The following is an 18,580-nucleotide window of genomic DNA, read 5'->3' as shown; positions in this document are numbered from 1 at the left end:
CATCCTCTATGTTAGTCATTTGAGTTCTCTCTCTTCTTCTCTTCGTTAGCATGGCTAAGGCTCTGTTGATCTTATTTATTTTTTCGAATAATCAACTTTTATTATGTTAGTTTTTTTCAATAATTTCTTTTGTTTCAATTTCATTGATTTCCGCTCTGATTTTAATTATTTCTTGCCTTCTGCTACACTTGCTGTTGTTTTGCTCTTCATTTTCTAGGGCTTTGAGATGAAGTATGAGCTCATTTATTTGTTGGTTTTTGCTTTTTTTGAGGAATGACCACCAGGTGATGAATTAACCTCTTAAAATTGCATTCATTGTGTCCCATAGATTCCGATATGTTGTGTCTGTATTTTCATTTATCTCTAAGAATTTTTTGATTCCCTTCTTTATGTCTTCTGTAACCCATGGATCATTCAGTAACACATTGTTCATTTTCCATGTGATGTAGGATTTTTTCTTCCTTCTTTTATCATTGATTTCCAGTTTCATTCCATTATGATCAGATAAAATGCATGGTATTATCTCCATCCCTTTATATTTACTGAGGGTTGCCCTATGGCATAATATATGGTCTATTTTTGAGAAGGATCTATGTGCTGCTGAGAAAAAAGTATATCCACTTGATGATGGTTGATATATTCTATATATGTCAGTTAAGTCTAGGTTATTGATTGTGATATTGAGTTCTATAGTTTCTTAATTCAACTTTTGTTTGGAGGATCTGTCCAATGGTGAGAGAGGTGTGTTGACGTCACCCATAATAATTATGGTGTGGTCTATTTGATTATTGAACTTGAGGAGAATTTGTTTTATGAATGTTGCAACACCATTATTTGGTGCATAAATATTTTAATTGTTTTGTCTTGTTGGTGAATGGTTCCTCTCAACAGTATATAATGTCCTTCCTTATTCCTTTTGATTAACTTAGTCTTGAAGTCGATTTTATTCGATATGAGGATGGCCACCCCTGCTTGCTTACGAGAACCATGTGCATGGTATAAATTTTCCCAACCTTTCACCTTCAGCCTGTGTATGTGTTTTCCATTCAGATGTGTCTCCTGGAGGCAACATATTGTTGGATTTGTTTTTTAATCCAAGTTACCAGCCTATGTCGCTTTATTGGAGATTTTAAGCCATAAATGTTTAGTGCTACTATTGGTGTATTGTTTGTACTGCCAGCCATGTTTGATTATTTATCTTTGTTTTTTAATTAATTTGTTTCTCCATGATTAGCTTTCCCCCTGCCCTCTGTCATAACCCAGGCATTTTCCACTGATGGTTTTGGTTGTTGTTGTTCATTTTTTCCTCGTGTAGTGTTTTGCTCAAGAAGCTTTGCAATGCTGGTTTTCTGGCTGCAAATTCTTTTAGCTTTTGTTTATCATGAAAGATTTTCATTTCGTTGTCGTACCTGAAGGTTAATTTTGCTGGATCCAGAATTCTTGGTTGGCATCCATTGTCTTTCAGTGTTTGAAATACGTTGTTCCAAGATCTTCTCGCTTTCAACATCTGTGATGAAATATTCATTGTTAACCTTATTGATTTACCGCTGAATGTAATCTGCCTCCTTCCTCTTGTAGCTTTTAAAATTTTCTCTTTGTTCTGTATATTAGATATGTTCATAACAAATGTCTTGGCGTTGGTCTACTGTGATTTTGTGTGCTCGGTGTCCTCTATGCAACTACAATTTGTATATCCGTTTCCTTTTTTATTTCTGGAAAGTTTTCTGTAATTATTTCATTCAGCAGGTTACTCATTCCCTTGGTTTGAATCTCTGTACCCATCTCTATCCAGATAACTCATAAGTTTGGTGTTTTTACATTATCCCATATCTCCTGGATGTTTTTCTTGTGATTTTTTACCAGCCTTTCTGAGTTGGCTAGACTCTTTTCAAGATGATATATTTTGTCTTAATTATCTGACTTTCTGGCTTCTACTTGCTCCACTCTGTTAGTGATACTCTCAATTGAGTTTTTAATTTGGTTTATCGTTTCCTACATTTCTAGAATTATTGTTTGATTTTTTTATTATCTCTATCTCCTGATAAAGATGGTTAACTTCTTTTTTTATCTGTTTATCTAATTCATTTTCAATGTGTTCTTTCACTGTTCGGATTTGCTGTCTCGTATCCTCTTTAAGGTTCCATTCCATCTGTATAAGGTATTCCTTGAGTTCTTTATATGACCATTTTTTTCTGATGACTCTAGGTCCTCCTGAATATGTAGGCTGTCCTTCATTGTTTGTACACCTGTTCTTTCTTGCTTTCTTATGCTGCTCATGTTACTTCTTGTTCTGTTTGAGTGCTGAGTTAGTGCTTACTCTTATAAATTCATTTGATGCTTGGGAGGAAAGATATTAGAAGAGAAGGGAGGAAGTCACTAAAGAGAATGAGAGTAGGCAGGTAGAATTCAAGGAAGGGGGAATAAGAAAATTGAAAAGAAATGAAAAGACAAAAGAAAATAAGAGAAAATAAAAAATGAAAGAAAAATTTAAAAAATGATAATAAAGAAATGAAAATTAAAATTTAAAAAAATTAATGATAATAATAAAATTAAAAAATTTAAAAAATAAAAACATTAAAAAAGTTAAAGAAAAACAACAACAAAAAATGAAAATGAAAGAAAAAGAAGGAAAAACCAAAAACAAAAAAACACCCCAGATTTTAAAAAAATAAATAAATAATAATCATAATAAATGCAGTCATAGAGTTTGATTAACTTCTCTTCCAGTAGGTGGTGCTGCGCCCACTGGGCCAAGGTTCTCCTCTCAATAGGTGGGAATCAATCACTATGCAGCTGCTCTTCCTCCCAGACTCGGCAGGTGTCCAATCCTGACACCCTAGGGTCTTCTCTTGTGTTTCCTCAAGCCAGGCCCTGTTCACCTGTGACACTCACCACAATACTGGCGACACGCCAGGACCTCAGTTGTCAGCACTGGTGGGAGCGGTTGCCTGGAGTTCTGCACAGCGAGTCCCACGCCACTCCTGATTTTCTCGGTCTGGCTATCGCGCTCATGGTAGAGCTGAGAGGAACCCTTACGGGAGAGCTGGGAGGGGCCCTTAAGGATTCCCTTCTGTGTGGAGAAAGATGGCTAGGGGATTACACACCTGTCGCGCTGGTTTCAATGAAGTTATCTCCTCCACCCATGACGTCAGTTCTATGACATGGTGGTATCCCATGTAAATGGTGATCGTTCATTCCCTTTGCCGGTTGACCAATGCAACGGGTGGGTCCTGACTGTCTCTCCCATGCCCCGTTTCAATCCTTTGGCCACTGCCTATGAAGGCTAGGTTGGCTTCTACCTCTGTAAGTTCAGAAGGGCCAACCAGTTATTTCAGCTGGATCTTTAGTGCTGAGTCACAAAAAGAAGGCAAACCGGAGGTTGAATGCAAAAGATCTGGGCTCGGTGTGTGATCTGAGGGGCCCAGACTGTTTACCCCAGATTCACATCAGCGCAGCATTGCCTAGTGATCCTGAGCAAACAGCATTTAGACAGTTTATGACTCCCTATTCCCGTGCAGCTGAAGAGGTCAGAGACTTGATCTCTCCATACCCTCTGCCATTTTGGAGTTCTCTCCATGTGTTTTAAACTTAACAAATATGTGAATTCCTGTCTCCCTTTCTCTGTAGCCTATTCAGGACATGTGTTTTGATATGCACATATAGAATCCTAACTTGTATCACACGTACATTTTTGTGAGGTGGCTGACATGGCAGATACAAATTGTGAGAAGAGATCACTATCCTAAACACTGTTGGAACTAAAAATTCAATCAATGGGTGAGCTCCTAGTTGAACAACATTATACATAAATCCATGTTTATTAAATTGAATTTTTTTGGATCTGTGGATGATATGTATTTCTCGATAAATTTCGATTGGCATATATATTGCTACTATTTAATGTCTGTGTGTGTTTTGACATTTTAAAGTTTGTGTGTGTGTTTTTTTTTTTTGTGTATATATATATATATATATATATATATATATATATATACACTCTCCAGATTTTTAAAATATGAAATATATGTGTCTTATATACACTCGCTAAATTCATTCATGTTCATGTATGTGGATTTATAATCAACTTTTCACAATATTATTCTCAGAAATATTCATCCACCTGAAATACATATTTGTTTCCTAGTCCTGAAAACTAACTTCAGTGAATGGTACATACATATCCTAATATTTCAAGAGTTACTGACCCAGTTTATCATCAATGCAAGTAGATTCCTATGGGACATGATTTGTATTTTTACGTTCATATTTATTCAACACTGGTACATTACTATTTCATAAGTTCATGGACATCATAGTATATATATTTCATCTACAAGTTCGCAAATTTATAGGAATTTGTTTCACTTTCAATCACTTCCTGCTTCAGGACACATGTATTCTTCCATGATTCTTGACTGGTCTTTTCATGAGACTTCTTTCCAAACACATTATTTCCGATTTCCATAATCACTTTTTAAGCAAAACTCACTTCCCCTTCATGATAAATTATAACTGTGATATTACCATTAGATGTGTAACTGGTTGGAATGAATGTTTGTATACCAATATAAGATATCTTATATATTTTCAGATATCAATTCAATCCATTATTTAAAGTAAAACCAGTTATATTATTTATTCACAGTATGGTCTATGCATGCATTTTCTTTATATTCATAGACACAGTGTACACCTTTTTGTACCCCGAATACTAATGTATACGTCTTCAAAATTTTGGTGGAAAAAATACTCATGTCACTTGATCTACATATACATTTAATCACAGAATTATTCTGGACAAAAAATGCATAGGTCACACTTATGTTTGTACCAAAGCCTGAAAGGAAAGTAAACATGGATTACTAAAAACATCGATGTCCGGGTTGCCTAATTCTCTCAAATGTCAATCCTATTGGTGACTACATAATTGTTTCTTCTTAAGATGATATATTCAAACTCAACCCTATTGAAAATGTCTAATCCTATCCCTCACTTTATACATTGCCTGATTTTGTAATGTCTCTATTGCTATCTACTTTCTTACATATTTTCCCCATTTCATCATAGTGACTGACCCTTCACATGTGCTGATATTTACATTCACACTCTAATCGATAACTTATTGCTGAAGAACTTTTTTTCCAAATCCTATACTCTCTCTTCCTCCTAAACCTACTGACTATCTTCCTAATCTTACAGACTATCTCTTTTTGACTGGATATTCTCTTCTACATTCAATCATCCAAGATACAAGGTCTTGTGCCATTTTATACCGATTTATCTGAGACATCTGTGAGAACGTAATTCAATGCTAAGTATCCCAATCAAGGGCCCAATGACTTTCTGCGCTTCAAATCTTACTTAGATTTCTTTTTTCATACATATATTTCACCTCTATATTCTTATAAATATCGCAGGTTCCCAATACCATTAAACATCCAGCAGAATGATTCCTAATCCAAATAGAACATGTTATTAACCCTAACCATACACTGTTCCCTCAATCTAACTTTACAGAAGAGCAGGGACAGAGTTGGTCTTACAATACAGGAATGTAGGAGATCTTCAACCTGCTGCAAACCTCAAAGGTCCATGCAGAAATGATCCCTAAAGAAGATACAGGCAGCTATGAAGAACCTGAGAGAGCGAAAGTCATCTTTCATGACAAAAAAACAGGTCAGGATGAAGGGGTGTGTCTGAAGCAATAGAGAAGATGGACCAAACCAGGCTTGTGTGGAGAGCTGTTCCCGGGTGCCTATGGTTGATATTCCATTCTAACTTGTGAAAGTGTCATAGGAAGTAGGGGCAGGCTCCATCTCATGGACCCTTGGAAACAACTGTTCGGACAAAGTGGTTGCCAAGGCAGTGACCTCATTCAGTTCTAGACAAAGTGACCTATGTCACTTTCTTGTTGATGGAACACTCTGAACTTGGGATCCAGGAAGCCAGGCACCCTGAGGCAGTCCCAGTCCAAGTCCCAGTGGTCTCACATGTTTGGATTTAAGAAGGACAGAGTCAGTCTTTCTTGGTAACTACTGAATTAAAGATGGACAAATGCCAGGAAGGCTCTGAAGAGGGGCTTTTCCTGAGAAAGCAGGCAGTGGTTCACCGCTGGCTCCTGATAACTTCACAGTTTTGGCCAAGGAGACCAGATCTGACATAGGACAGCCCATTTCCGGGGAACATAGTATGGCCCACCAGTCAGAGGACGCTCCAGATAGTCACAGACCTATTTGAGGAAAGAAGGTGCCTTTGTGGGTGTGTGTGTGTGTGTGTGTGTTTGTGATTTTGTCTCATGTTTTGAGAATATGTAGGAAAGTCGGTTTGTTTGGTTTGGAGTGGACTGTTTCTAGTAAGTCCTTTGAGAAGGCGAGAGTTTCTATGTCTGGGTGTCCCACTGTGTCCGTGGTTGTAGACAATAGAAAAGAGAATGCATCAATAGATGTGTCCGGTCTAGTAGAAAGTTTCCCAGCATTCATCCTGCCCAATGTATGAGTGGACTGCAGCTTGCCTTATGGATGGGCAACACCTGTTATCTTCCTAAGTTCCTGTTTTTTTCCTGAATTCTGCTTACACTCCAGAATAGGCTCATGGTTTTGTGTCTAAGATATGTACCACCTCCAAGCTCTGTGACAAGTCCATGTACTTGATAGCTGAAGGGAATGTGGGGCATCTCTGAAAACTGAGATATCAGTGTAACCAAGAATGTCTCAGTGGTGAAACCATGCTTTGGGCCTTTGCTTACCTGTTGTTCTGTTGCCCTGAATGTCAGGAAGGTCTTTGCCTCAGGCCACCCCTTTCTGAAGCCTGAAGAAAATGGTATTCAAATGGAAATGAATGGGCATCACCTGTGGCTCTTTGCTTAATTGCTTTGGAAAGGGATGTGTCTGACCCAGCCTCTCGGCCCTATGTGAGGCTGTGGCTTTGATTCTCACCACCTGATGGATCTAAAGAATGACCCCATTTGTGCATTCAAAACCAAACTGGCCAAAAGAGCAGTCCTTGTGAATGAAGTCTCTCGCCTTCCTCTGTAAGGTTCCTGACCTCCATCAAGTGAGAATAGTGATCCTTTGGGTCAATTGAGTTCTTCAAATCCCTGCAGAGGCTAGCCCATATGTGCTTGGGTTTTCTGATAACTCCAATTCACATAAAGAATCTAAAACCCACAGTCAATAGGACTCGAATTGGTGAAGCGGAACAGTATTAACGGCAGGCCTATTTGATCACTACTGGTTCACTGGAAGGATGTCCAGCCCACACTGATTTTAGGCAAATGAGTAACAAGAGATCTTATTTTGGACACTGTCTTGGGCTTCGCCCCTCATAGAAATCTCCAGCCAGAAGCTATGATGAGTGTATATATGGAAGAAATTGAGGGTCATGTGGGAGTGTTTTGGATTTAATTGTGGTCATTTGTGTGGTGGTTGGAAGAGATGACTGTGTCCACCTGCGCTTGAACTCTCGTGTGATCCCCCTTAGAGTCTGAGTTCTGGAACTGACCTCAGAGAAGTATTGCCATTAATTGTATTGGGATTTTTGGAGGCCATGCAAGAGAGTCGACCTTGGAAACTGATATCTAGGCCCAGTGTGCCTTTCCATCGAGCACTGGGAATCTCAGCCAGGATATCACATTATTTTATTCTGAAAGACTTGGCAGCAATAGTTGAGAGTCAAAACACACATGGACCTTACATTGTAGACCTCAATGGGCCTGGATTCCTGTGACCTTTGGCCCCTCTTTGAGAAGACTTGCCTGTGTGAGTTCCCAACAGCTTTCATTGAAATGTCCCTCCTCACCATTTAATAGTTCCTGAATGAACTGAAACCCACAGTGCCTCCAACTTCATCTTTGTAAAATGGCTTCATAAATACCATGAAATTTTTGAAATTCCCATGACCAGGTAGAACTGGAGAACCTTTGGATGTCCTGTTGTTTATCATGAGTATACTAGACAGTGCCTTGATTGACTGTGTTTCATGAAAATGATCTAAAACAGAGATGCCAGTAAGTTGGTGCCTGCTGAGTAGTGTGCCTAGAGCAGTGGTGTGTATGTGTGTGATAATACATCTCTGATGTGGCCATGTGGATTTGCCATTGGCTTCCAAATGGCTTGTAACAGACATGGTGAGGCTAGCAGACACTAATATTTGAGGGCATCTTGTTATATGCAGAGGTTTAATGGCAATGTTAAGAATCAGGTTGCAATAGACAAGGGAAAAAGCTATGTGGGATAGAAGCCTGGTTGGTGCATTCTCCTGCAGACCCTGACCCACCACATGTTGCAGAACTCCATCCAGCACTGTGTCCCTTTTGAACTCCTTGTATTTCGTGAAGCAAATACCAAACTCCCAATGCAGGAGAAAGAAAAACCATGAAAAAGTGGAGGATGACCAAATGGCTTCACAGCCCAGATGGGGGAGACTTAGCACGCACTGGTCACATTTTACTTAAAAGAGAGAATTCACCACTGCTGCCTCATGTTCATTAGAAAATAAGGAACCATGTCCTCCAGATCACATAGAATCAGACCCAGCTTTGATGGTCTCATGACAAAGGAAGCTAAAGCTCCTGAAAACAACATATATTTCAAGTGCCCAACCTCAGAGGCAGTTTATCAAGAAGTCCTTTAGGCCAGCAGAGCTCCATGTTTGTGGAGTTTTTAACCTGTCCCTTACTTATGGAAACTTCTCTACCACATCCAAGGTTGTGAACTCCTGAGCATTTTCCATTCCAGTTATATATTCACAGATTTTCTAACTCTTCTCCACTAATTGTGTCTTACTTGGGGCGAAGGTAATGTCAAGGCATTGTTCTGAATGAGAGAGGGAAAATATTTTGTGTAGCACATATTTGATAGACATTGGATTCTTTTTCCTATTTTCCATTCAAAATACTGAATCCCTGACACTAACACATACTCTACTAGACACTGACTACTAATCCTAATATGATGGAGAAAAATAACCCAAATAGAACAGAAATACAAGCAGCTCAGAGGAGGCATGGTGTATTTTTGGACTTTTCTTTTGCATAATAAATGGTAGGTGTTATAAATCTAGTGAATTTTTATTTGGAATAGTTTTTCATGTGTTTTTAAAATTAACAAATATGTGAATTCCTGCCTCCCTTTCTCTGTAGCCTATACAGCACATGTATTTTTATATGTACATATAGAATCCTACCTGGTATCACATGTACATTTTTGTGAGGTGGCTGACTCGGCAGATATAAATTGTGTGAAGAGATTACCCCTCCTAAATGCTGTTGGAACTAAAAATTCAACCTATGGGTGAGCTTCCTAGTACAACAACCTTATACATAATTCCATGTTCAGTAAAGTATATATTTTTGCATCAGTAGATGTTATATATTTCATTATAAATTTCGATTGGCATATATATTGCTGCTTTTTTATGTCTCTGTGTGTGTTTTTTTGTATATATATATATGTATATATATATATATATATATATATATATACTCTCCTGATTTATCAAAATATGAAATATATGTGTCTTATATACACTCTCTACATTCATACATTCATTCATGTTCCTGCATGAGGAAATATAATCAACTTTTCACAAGATTATTCTTGGAAATATTTATCCACCTGAAATACATATTTGTTTCCTTGTACTGACAACTCACTTCAGTGAATGGTGCATACAAATCCTAATAATTCTACAGTAACTGACCCAGTTTAACATCAATGCAAGTAGATTCCTATGGGACATGATGTGTATTTTGACGTTCATTTATATTCAACACTGCTACATTAATATTTCTGCAGTTTTTGCACATAATAGGATATATATTTCATCCACAAGTTCACAACTTTATAGGCATTTGTTTCACTTTTAATCATTTCCTGCTTCAGAACACATGCATTCCTCCCGGTTTCTTGACTGGTCTTTTCATGAGACTTCTCTCCAAACACATTTTTTTTTAATTTCATAATCATTTTTGAAGCAAAACTCACACACTTTTCATGATAAACCATAAATCTAATATCACCATTAGATGCATAACTGTTTGGAATGAATGATTGTATATCAATATTAGGTTTCCTGTATATTTTCAGAAAACAATTCAATCCATTATTTAAAGTTCGAACCAGTTATATTATTTATTCACAGTATGGTCTATTCATGCATTATCTCTATATTCATAGGCACAGGGTACACCTATTTGTACCCCAAATTAATTTATACATCTTCAAAATATTGCTTTCCTACATATTTTCCCCAGTTCATCATTGTGATTGATTCTTCACATGTGCTGACATTTACATTCACTCTCTACCCGAAACCCTATTGCTAAAGAACTTTTGGTCCAAATCCTATACTCACTCTTTTATCTAAACCTACCGACTATTTTCCTAATCCTACCGAATATCCCTTTTTGACTGGATGTTCTCTTCCACATTCAATCATCCAAATTAGAAGGTACTATGCCATTGTATATCGATTTAACTGAGACAACTGTGCAGGACATAAATCAATGCTAAGTATCCTAATCAAGGGCCCAATGCCCTTCTGGGCTTCAAAACTTACCTAGATTTCTGTTTTCATACTTATATTTCACCTATATATTCTTATAAATATCCCAGGTTCCCAATACAAATATTCATTCCAGAGAATAATTTCTAACCCAAATTGAACATGTTATTAACCCTAACCATACACTGTTTCCTCAATCTAATTTTACAGAAGAGCAGGGACAGAGTTGGTCTAACAATACAGGAATATAGGCGATCTTCCACCTGCTGAAAACCTAAAAGGTCCATGCTGAAATGATCCCTGGAGAATATGTAGGCAGCTATGAAGGACCTGAGAGAGCAAAAGTCATCTTCCATGGCAAACAACCTGGTCAGGTTGAAGGGATGTGTCTGAATTAGCCTCTATCTTCCTAATGTAGAGAAGATGGACCAAACCATGCCTGTGTGGAGAGCTGTTCCCAGGTGCCTATGGTTGATATTCCATTCTAACTTATGAATGAGTCACAGCAAGTAGAGGCAGCCTCCATCTTTTGGGAACCTTGGAAGCAACTGTTAAAGTGGTTTCCAAGGCAGTGACTTCATTCTGTTCTTGAAGGAAGTGACCTCACCTTACATTTTTGGTGATGAAAGTCTGTGATCTTGGGATCCAGGAAACCAGGCACACAGAGTCAAACCCAGTCCATGTCCCAGTGGGCTCACTTGTTTGTATTTAACAAGACGGAGTCACTCTTTCTTGGTGCCTTCTGATGTGAGGACAGCCAAATTCCTGGAAACTATGAAGACTGGCCTTTCCAGAGAAAGCAGGTAGTTTCTCACCACAGGCTCCTGACAACTTCACAGAGTTGGCCAAAGAGACCAGATCGGAGACAGGACACGCCATTTTTGGGGAACATAGTATGGCCCACAAGTCAGAGGACACTCCGGATAGTCACAGACCTACTTGGGGGAAGGAGGTGCCTTTTTGGGTGTGAGTGTGAGTTTGTGGTTTTGTCTCATGTTCTGAGAATAGTTAGGAAAGCTGGTTTGTTTGTTTTGGAGTGGACTGTTTCTAGTAAGTCATTTGACAAGGTGAGTGTTTCTGTGTCTATATATCATACTGTGTCTGTGATTGTAGACAGTAGAAAAGAGAATGCATCAATGGATGTGTCCTGTCTACGAGAAAGCTTCCCAGCATTCATCCTGTGCAATTTATGAATGGACTGCAGCTTGCAGTATGGATGGGCAACTCCTGCCATCTTCCTAAATTTCTGTTTTCTTTCTGAATTCTGGACACTCTCCAGAATACGCTCATGATTTTGTGTCCAAGATATGTACCACCTCCATCTCTGTGACATGGCCATGTACTGGATAGCTGATGGGAATGGCGAGTATCTCAGAAAACTCAGATATCAGTATGCCCAAGAAAGTCTCAGTGGAGAAACCCTGCTTTGGGCCTTTTGCTTACCTATTCTGTTGCCCTAAATGTCAGGAAGGTCTTTGCCTCAGGCCACACTTTGTGAAGCCTGAATAAAATAGTTTTCAAATGGAAATGAACGGTCATTACCTGTGCCTCTTTGCTTAATTGCTTTGGAAATGGATGTGTCTGAATCAGCCTCTCGGCCCTATGTGAGGCTGTGGCTTAGATTCACAGCACATGATGGGTCTAAAGAAAAATCCCATGTGTGCATCCAAAACCAAAATGGACAAAAGAGCTGTCATTGTGGAAAGAGTCTCTCGCCTTCCTCTGTAAGGTTCCTGACCTCCATTAAGTGAGAATAGGGATCATTTTGGTCAAGTGAATTCTTTAAAGCCCTGCAGAGGCTAGCCCATAGGTTCGTGGGTTTTCTCATGACTCCAATTCACATCTAAGTTTACAGAAGAGCAGGGACAGTGTTGGTCTTACAATACAGGAATGCAGTGGATCTTCCATCTGTTGAGAATCACAAAGCTCCATGCAGAAATGATCTCTGGAGAAGACGTAGGCAGCTATGTAAGACCTGAGAGAGCAAAAATCATCTTCCATGGCAAACAACCTGGTGAGGATTAAGGGTTGCGTCAGAATGAGCCTATCTCTTCTTAATGTAGAGAAGATGGACCATACCAGGCCTGTGTGGACAGCTGTTCCCTTTTGCCTACGGGTGATATACCATTCTAACTTGTGAAAGTGTCACAGGAAGTAGGGGCAGCCTCCATCTCATGGGACCGTTGGAAGCAATTGTTATGACAAAGTGGTTGTCAAGGCAGTGATCTCATTCAGTTCCTGAAGGAAGTGATCTCATCTCACTTCCTTGGTGATGGAACTCTCTGAACTTGGGATACAGAAAGCCAGGCACCCAGAGCCAGTCCCAGTCCTAGTCCCAGTGGTCTCACTTTTTTGGATTTACCAAGGACAGAGTCAGTCTTTCTTGATACCTACTGATGTAAGGATGGCCAAATGCCAGGAAAGCTCAGAAGAGGGGCTCTTCCTGAGAAAGCAGATTGTGGCTCACTCCTGGCTTCTAACAACTTTACATTGTTGGCCAAAAAGACCAGATCTGAGACAGGACAGGCCATTTCAGAGGATCATAGTATGGCCCATCAGTCAGAGCACACTCCGGATAGTCACAGACCTATTTGGGGGAAGGAGGTGCCATTGCGGGTGTGGGTTTGTTGTTTTGTCTCATGTTCTGAGAATAGGTAGAAAAGGCGGTTTGTTTGGTTTGGAGTGAACTGCTTCTAGTAAGTCGTTTGACAATGCAAGTGTTTCTATGTCTGTGTATCCCACTGTGTCCGTGCTTGTAGACATTAGAAAAGAGAATGCATCAATGTATGTGTCCTGTCTCATAGAAAGCTTCCCAGCATTCACCCAGCACAATTTATGAATTGACTGTGGCTTGCCTTATTGATGGGTGATACCTGCTACCTTCCTAAGTTGCTGTTTTCTTCCTGAATTATGGCCAATCTCCAGAATAGGCTCATGGTTTGTCCAAGATATGTACTACCTCCAAGCTCTGTGACATGGCCATGTACTGGATAGCTGAATGAAATGGCGAGCATCTCAGAAAACTCAGATATCAGTGTGACCAGTAAAGTCTCAGTGGAGAATCCCTGCTTTGGGCCATTTGCTTACCTATTCTTCTGTTGCCCTGAGAGTCAGGAAGGTCTTTGTCTCAGGCCAACCCTTTGTGAATCCTGAAGAAAAGATTTTTCAAATGGAAATGAATATGCTTTACCTTTGGCTCTTTCCTTAATTGATTTGGAAAGAGATGTGTGTGAATCAGCCTCTTGGCCCAGTGTGATTCTTTGACTTAGATTCTCAGCACCTGATGGATCTAAAGAAAGATCCCATGGGTGCATAAAATCCAAAACGGCAAAAAGAGCAGTCATTGTGGATGAAGTATTTTGCCTTCCTCTGTAAGGTTCCTGAATTCCATCAAGTGAGAATAGGGATCTTTTGGGTCAAATGAGTTCTTCAAATCCATTCAGAGGCTATCCAATAGGTGCTTGAGTTTTCTCATCTTTCCAATTCACATAAAGAATCTGTACCCGACACTCAGTAGGCCTCATTTTGGAGAAGCAGAGCAGTATTAAGGGCAGGCCTATTTGATCACTCCTGGTGCACAGGAAGGGTGTACAGGTCACCGGGAATTTAGGCAAATGAGGGGCAACAGAGCTTATTTTGGACACTGTTTTGGGCTTCGCTAATGCTATCAAATGTCAATCCTATTGTTGACTTCATATTTGTTTTTTCCTAAGCTCATATATTCATCCTCAACCCTGTTGAAAATATCTAATCCCATCACTCGCTTTATACTTTTCCTGATTTCCTAATGTCTCTATTGATATCTGCTTTCCTACATATTTTCCCCTGTGCATCATTGTGACTGACTCTTCACATGTGTTGACATTTACATTGACTCTCTAACCAAAACCCTATTGCTAAAGAACTTTTGTTCCAAATCCTATACTAACTTTTATTCCTAAACTTACCGACTATCTTTCTAATCCTACTGACTATAACTTTTTGAATGGATGTTCTCTTCTACATTCAATGATCCAAGTACAGTTCAGGTTTCTATTCAACCGGGTGAGGGAGTAGATTCTGCAGTTTGGCAATTGGGGACAGCACATTCTGGCAACAAGATTAGCAAACAGTTCTCAAGATTTCAACAGTGTTTCGTTAAGCGTACAGAAAAACAGGAAGTGACAAGTACATATTTTATTAACCTTTCATTCCCCACTTCTTTTTCTGGATACTTTTAATCATAAAAGTGATCATTGTGGGGTGTCACATTCTATGTCTGCTAGTGGGGTATTACCATAATTTTAATTTGTCCAATTTGAGCTTGGAGAAAAGAAATTACATGATTGAGGAAACAGGGTTTGATAGTTAGCAATAATATGAGGATTATTATTGGACTGGCCAGGGTTGATAAAAACGTAATTAACCAGGGGGACTGTGTAAAAAAAGACTCAAACTACACTTTTTGTGCCTCTCTATCTCGTTGTTGCTCTTCAAGGCCTCTTTTTAATTTACTCATAGATTTTTTTTACAACTCCAGTATTGTCGACATAAAAACAACATTCTTCCCTCAATGAAGCACAAAGGCCCCCTTCTGTCATGAAAAGGAGGTCCAAACCTCGACTGTTCTGTAAAACAACTTCAGAGAGAGAGGTTAAAGATTCCTGCAAAGCTGTGATGGAGGTTTCTAAAATCTTTAAGTTTTGATCTATTGCTGCTTCTAATTGGGTCATTTGTTGTGTCTCATGGACCAGAGCAGTGGTTCTTGTGCCCAACCCTGCAGCAACTCCTATTTGTAATAGAATGGCTAAGGTGAGGGTCATATGTTCCCAGTGGAACCGGGTTGTATGTCCCCCTCTTTGATCTTCAAATGAACCTGCGTCATGATAGAGCACTCTGGGAAACATCTGCACCATTTCACAATTAATCACATCTGTTGACCATTTCATGAAAACATAAACAATGTTTAAGTATATAGAATTATACTGTTGTAGGGACAGACAAGGCAAGGCACCTAAGATAGCACCAAAGACACGGAAACAGTCTTTTTTGGTTTCAACCAGATTCAGAGGGCATTGCTTCTGTTGTAATCAATTAATCCCCTGAAACCCAAGTTTAGGTAGTTTCAGAATTTTGTACCCAACACGTAAGGGAAGGGGCTCAGAAGTTCACAGTCTGCAGAAGTTCACAAAAAGCAGTTTTTGTTTCTGTTTTTTCCTCAGTTTGGGCAAGTTAACTTTTCAAGGACACCTGGGTGGGGGTGTCTTCCCTTTCTTTTTTTCCCCCTGCCAGCTGTTTCCATGCAGCCCAGTTTGTAACTTCTTTATCTTAGAAATGTAGCCATCTCTGTGAAGCCCCAGCTCAAGGCCAGAGGCCTTTTTTTCACATATTTTGTGAAAAACTAGTAAGGGTGTGTCTAGATCAGGAGTGCTGAATTTTTTAGCCAGTTGCCAAGGAGACCAGGGCAACACAAAAATAGGAAGTTTATCTACAGTGAACTCTTTTATAGGGACTCTTTTGCTGAAAATCCTAAATCAGCCATGGTGAAGACTTCTGGAGAAGGTCAGTAAAGACTTTTCTGTGGGCCTGGTACAGAGGGGGACAATTTGGAAGGCAGGGATAAGAGCAGCTCTGTGGATCTGAGAATGAGGAAGGAGAGATGTAAAAGAATATTGGGAGAGGGCTTTGGGATCTTAATAGCAACAAAAACTTGAGCAGTAGAACAGATAGAACAGCGGGGGAGACGGGAGTGAGTATCCAAAAAGCCTGTGAGGGACTTTAAATTCTTAGTAACCTGTTTTTAGTGATGACAAAGCAACATTAAAGGCCATTTTCATTACATCTTGTATTAGGGTCTGAGGATTCTTCTCAGCGGGTTTGAGCTTTGCGTTAGCTGGTAAGAGGACCGGGTGGGACCCGGTGCGGGCACTGACAGGAGAGGAGAGGAGTGAGTGAGTGTAGTGGTACCTCAGTACCTGCGACCTCAGCAAGGGGGCAATGGTCTGAGAACCGGTGGAGATTTGGGTTTTTGATCTAGATATTGGAGGGGAGAAATCAAGTTGCTGAGGTGGGAGTGACAGCAGAGAGTCTGGAGCACAAGGCTGAGGGTGAGCATCTATTGGAGAAGTATAGTTCAGGATGTGAGCAAAGGAGAGAGAAGGCCTCCTTTCACCATTTTGAGCACTTGCAGAAGTTCAAAAGGTCACACAGAATTTGAGGATCTAGAGACCCCTCTGGGGGCCATCGGTTTTGGTTATCTAATTCGTAATATGCCCAATGCTGTGTACAGAATTTGATGAGGAGTTTGGGTTCCATCTGACAGTCCCTGTATGCTCACATCCCCATGACTTACAGAAGAAGTCTGCTCTCCCCCCACACAGCCGTGACTGTTTGTGGCTTTGATAGTCTGGCGGGCAAACATAGTAATCTAGGCTAGCCAACCTGCATCTGGCTCACGTGTCCCTACATCTATAATGTTTGTTTCCATTATCTATGGTACGGAAGGAATTTAATGGAATTTTAGTGGGATCCTGTTCATCAGGGATATCCCAATAGGAAAGACCTATAGCCAGCTGACAAATGACTGGGTGGAGAGATGGCCACCAGGGGGGCTGTATGCGAGATAGACCATACTTCTTGTCCAGTAGGATTTGTGATCAGCCATCGCAGCTTAAGGGGCTGATGAGGGTTAAGATTACTGGTCGTCAAGGGGAGAATAAATATCTTCCAGGATCTTCTTTACAACCATTTGCAATGTTTCTTTTTTCTTCTTTTTTCTTTCTTTCTTTCTTTTTTTTTTTTTTTGTGGGGAAGGCTTCAATACATCCTGAAAATGTATCTTCAAAGACTAGGAGTTATTTAAGTCCATACCTTGCTGGCTTAATTTCAGTAAAGTCCACTTCCCAGAATTGTCCTCATCTGGTTTCTCATAGGTGCTTTCCTGCAGAAAGCTTGGAATTGTAAGCATTAACCAATTAATGGACCTGACAGGCTTTTGTTACCCATTCAGTTATTTCCTTTTGCTGTGAGTAGGTTAGAGGAAAACTGTGTTCTTGATCCTTCACGAATGAATGAAGTTTCTTTGAACAAAGGTGAGTGAGTTGATGGACATTTGCTATTGACATAGTTAGAGCCATGATTATAGGAGTAGTTACTGAAGGATTAAAAAATTCCACTTGGGGGCCTTCAGGGTTAAAAGTTATTTTGGCCCAGAGCTTGGTGAGCAGATCTCTGCTCATCAATGGGGCCAGGCATTCTGGGATTACTAGGAAGGAGTGATGGATTTTTCCTTTTCCCTGGTCCATGGTCCTCTTAGTTGTCAAAGCTCGATATTTACTTCTATTAGACTCTTGAATTAGAGACATTTTATTCGGTAGAGGGCCCAATGGGCCTTACAGGCTGAGTATATTGCCCCTGTATCTACTTCAAAGTTTATTGTGTTCCCCTCCACTTCAAAAGTTACCTTGAGGTCAGGGAGAGGATCTGAGCCCGGACTTTCTTAGTATTCCTCCAGAGTCAGAATATCTGGCTGGCGTGGTTGTCTCTTTCTAGGGCACTCTTTGGCCCAGTGTCCTTTTTCTTTAGAGTAGGCACATTGATCTGAGGCCAGGGGTGGCCTCTAGTGTGTGCCCAGGTATCCCTTCCTGTCTCTCTGTTTCTTAATTTCTGGCCTATTTGTTGTTGTGACCAGGACCTTAGTCAATACCTTAGTCTGTCTTTTGTTTCTTTTATCCTCGCTCTGCTCCCTTCTCTTCCTCAGTTTCTCTCTTAAAGTATACCTTCTCGGATTCTCTGACTAAATCCCACAAAGTCATATCTTGTAATCCATCTAAGCATTGTAACTTTCTTTTAATATCCAGGGCAGCTTTCCCAATAAAGGCCATTGTGACAGATACCTTTTGATCCTCTGCCTGAGGATCGAAAGGAGTATGTCTCTTATATGCCTACATAATTATCTCTAGGAACATAGAGGGAGATTCATCAGGCCCTTAAATAATCTCTCTTACCTTGGCCAAATTAGTTGGTCACCTAGCGGCCACTAAGATACACACTATTAGAGCTTGGCAATAAGTGGACAGATGCTCCCTACCTTCAAAGG

Source organism: Callospermophilus lateralis, chromosome 15, assembly GCF_048772815.1.
Source record: "Callospermophilus lateralis isolate mCalLat2 chromosome 15, mCalLat2.hap1, whole genome shotgun sequence".
NCBI lineage: Eukaryota > Metazoa > Chordata > Mammalia > Rodentia > Sciuridae > Callospermophilus > Callospermophilus lateralis.
Note: the sequence above shows the minus strand (reverse complement) of the source record.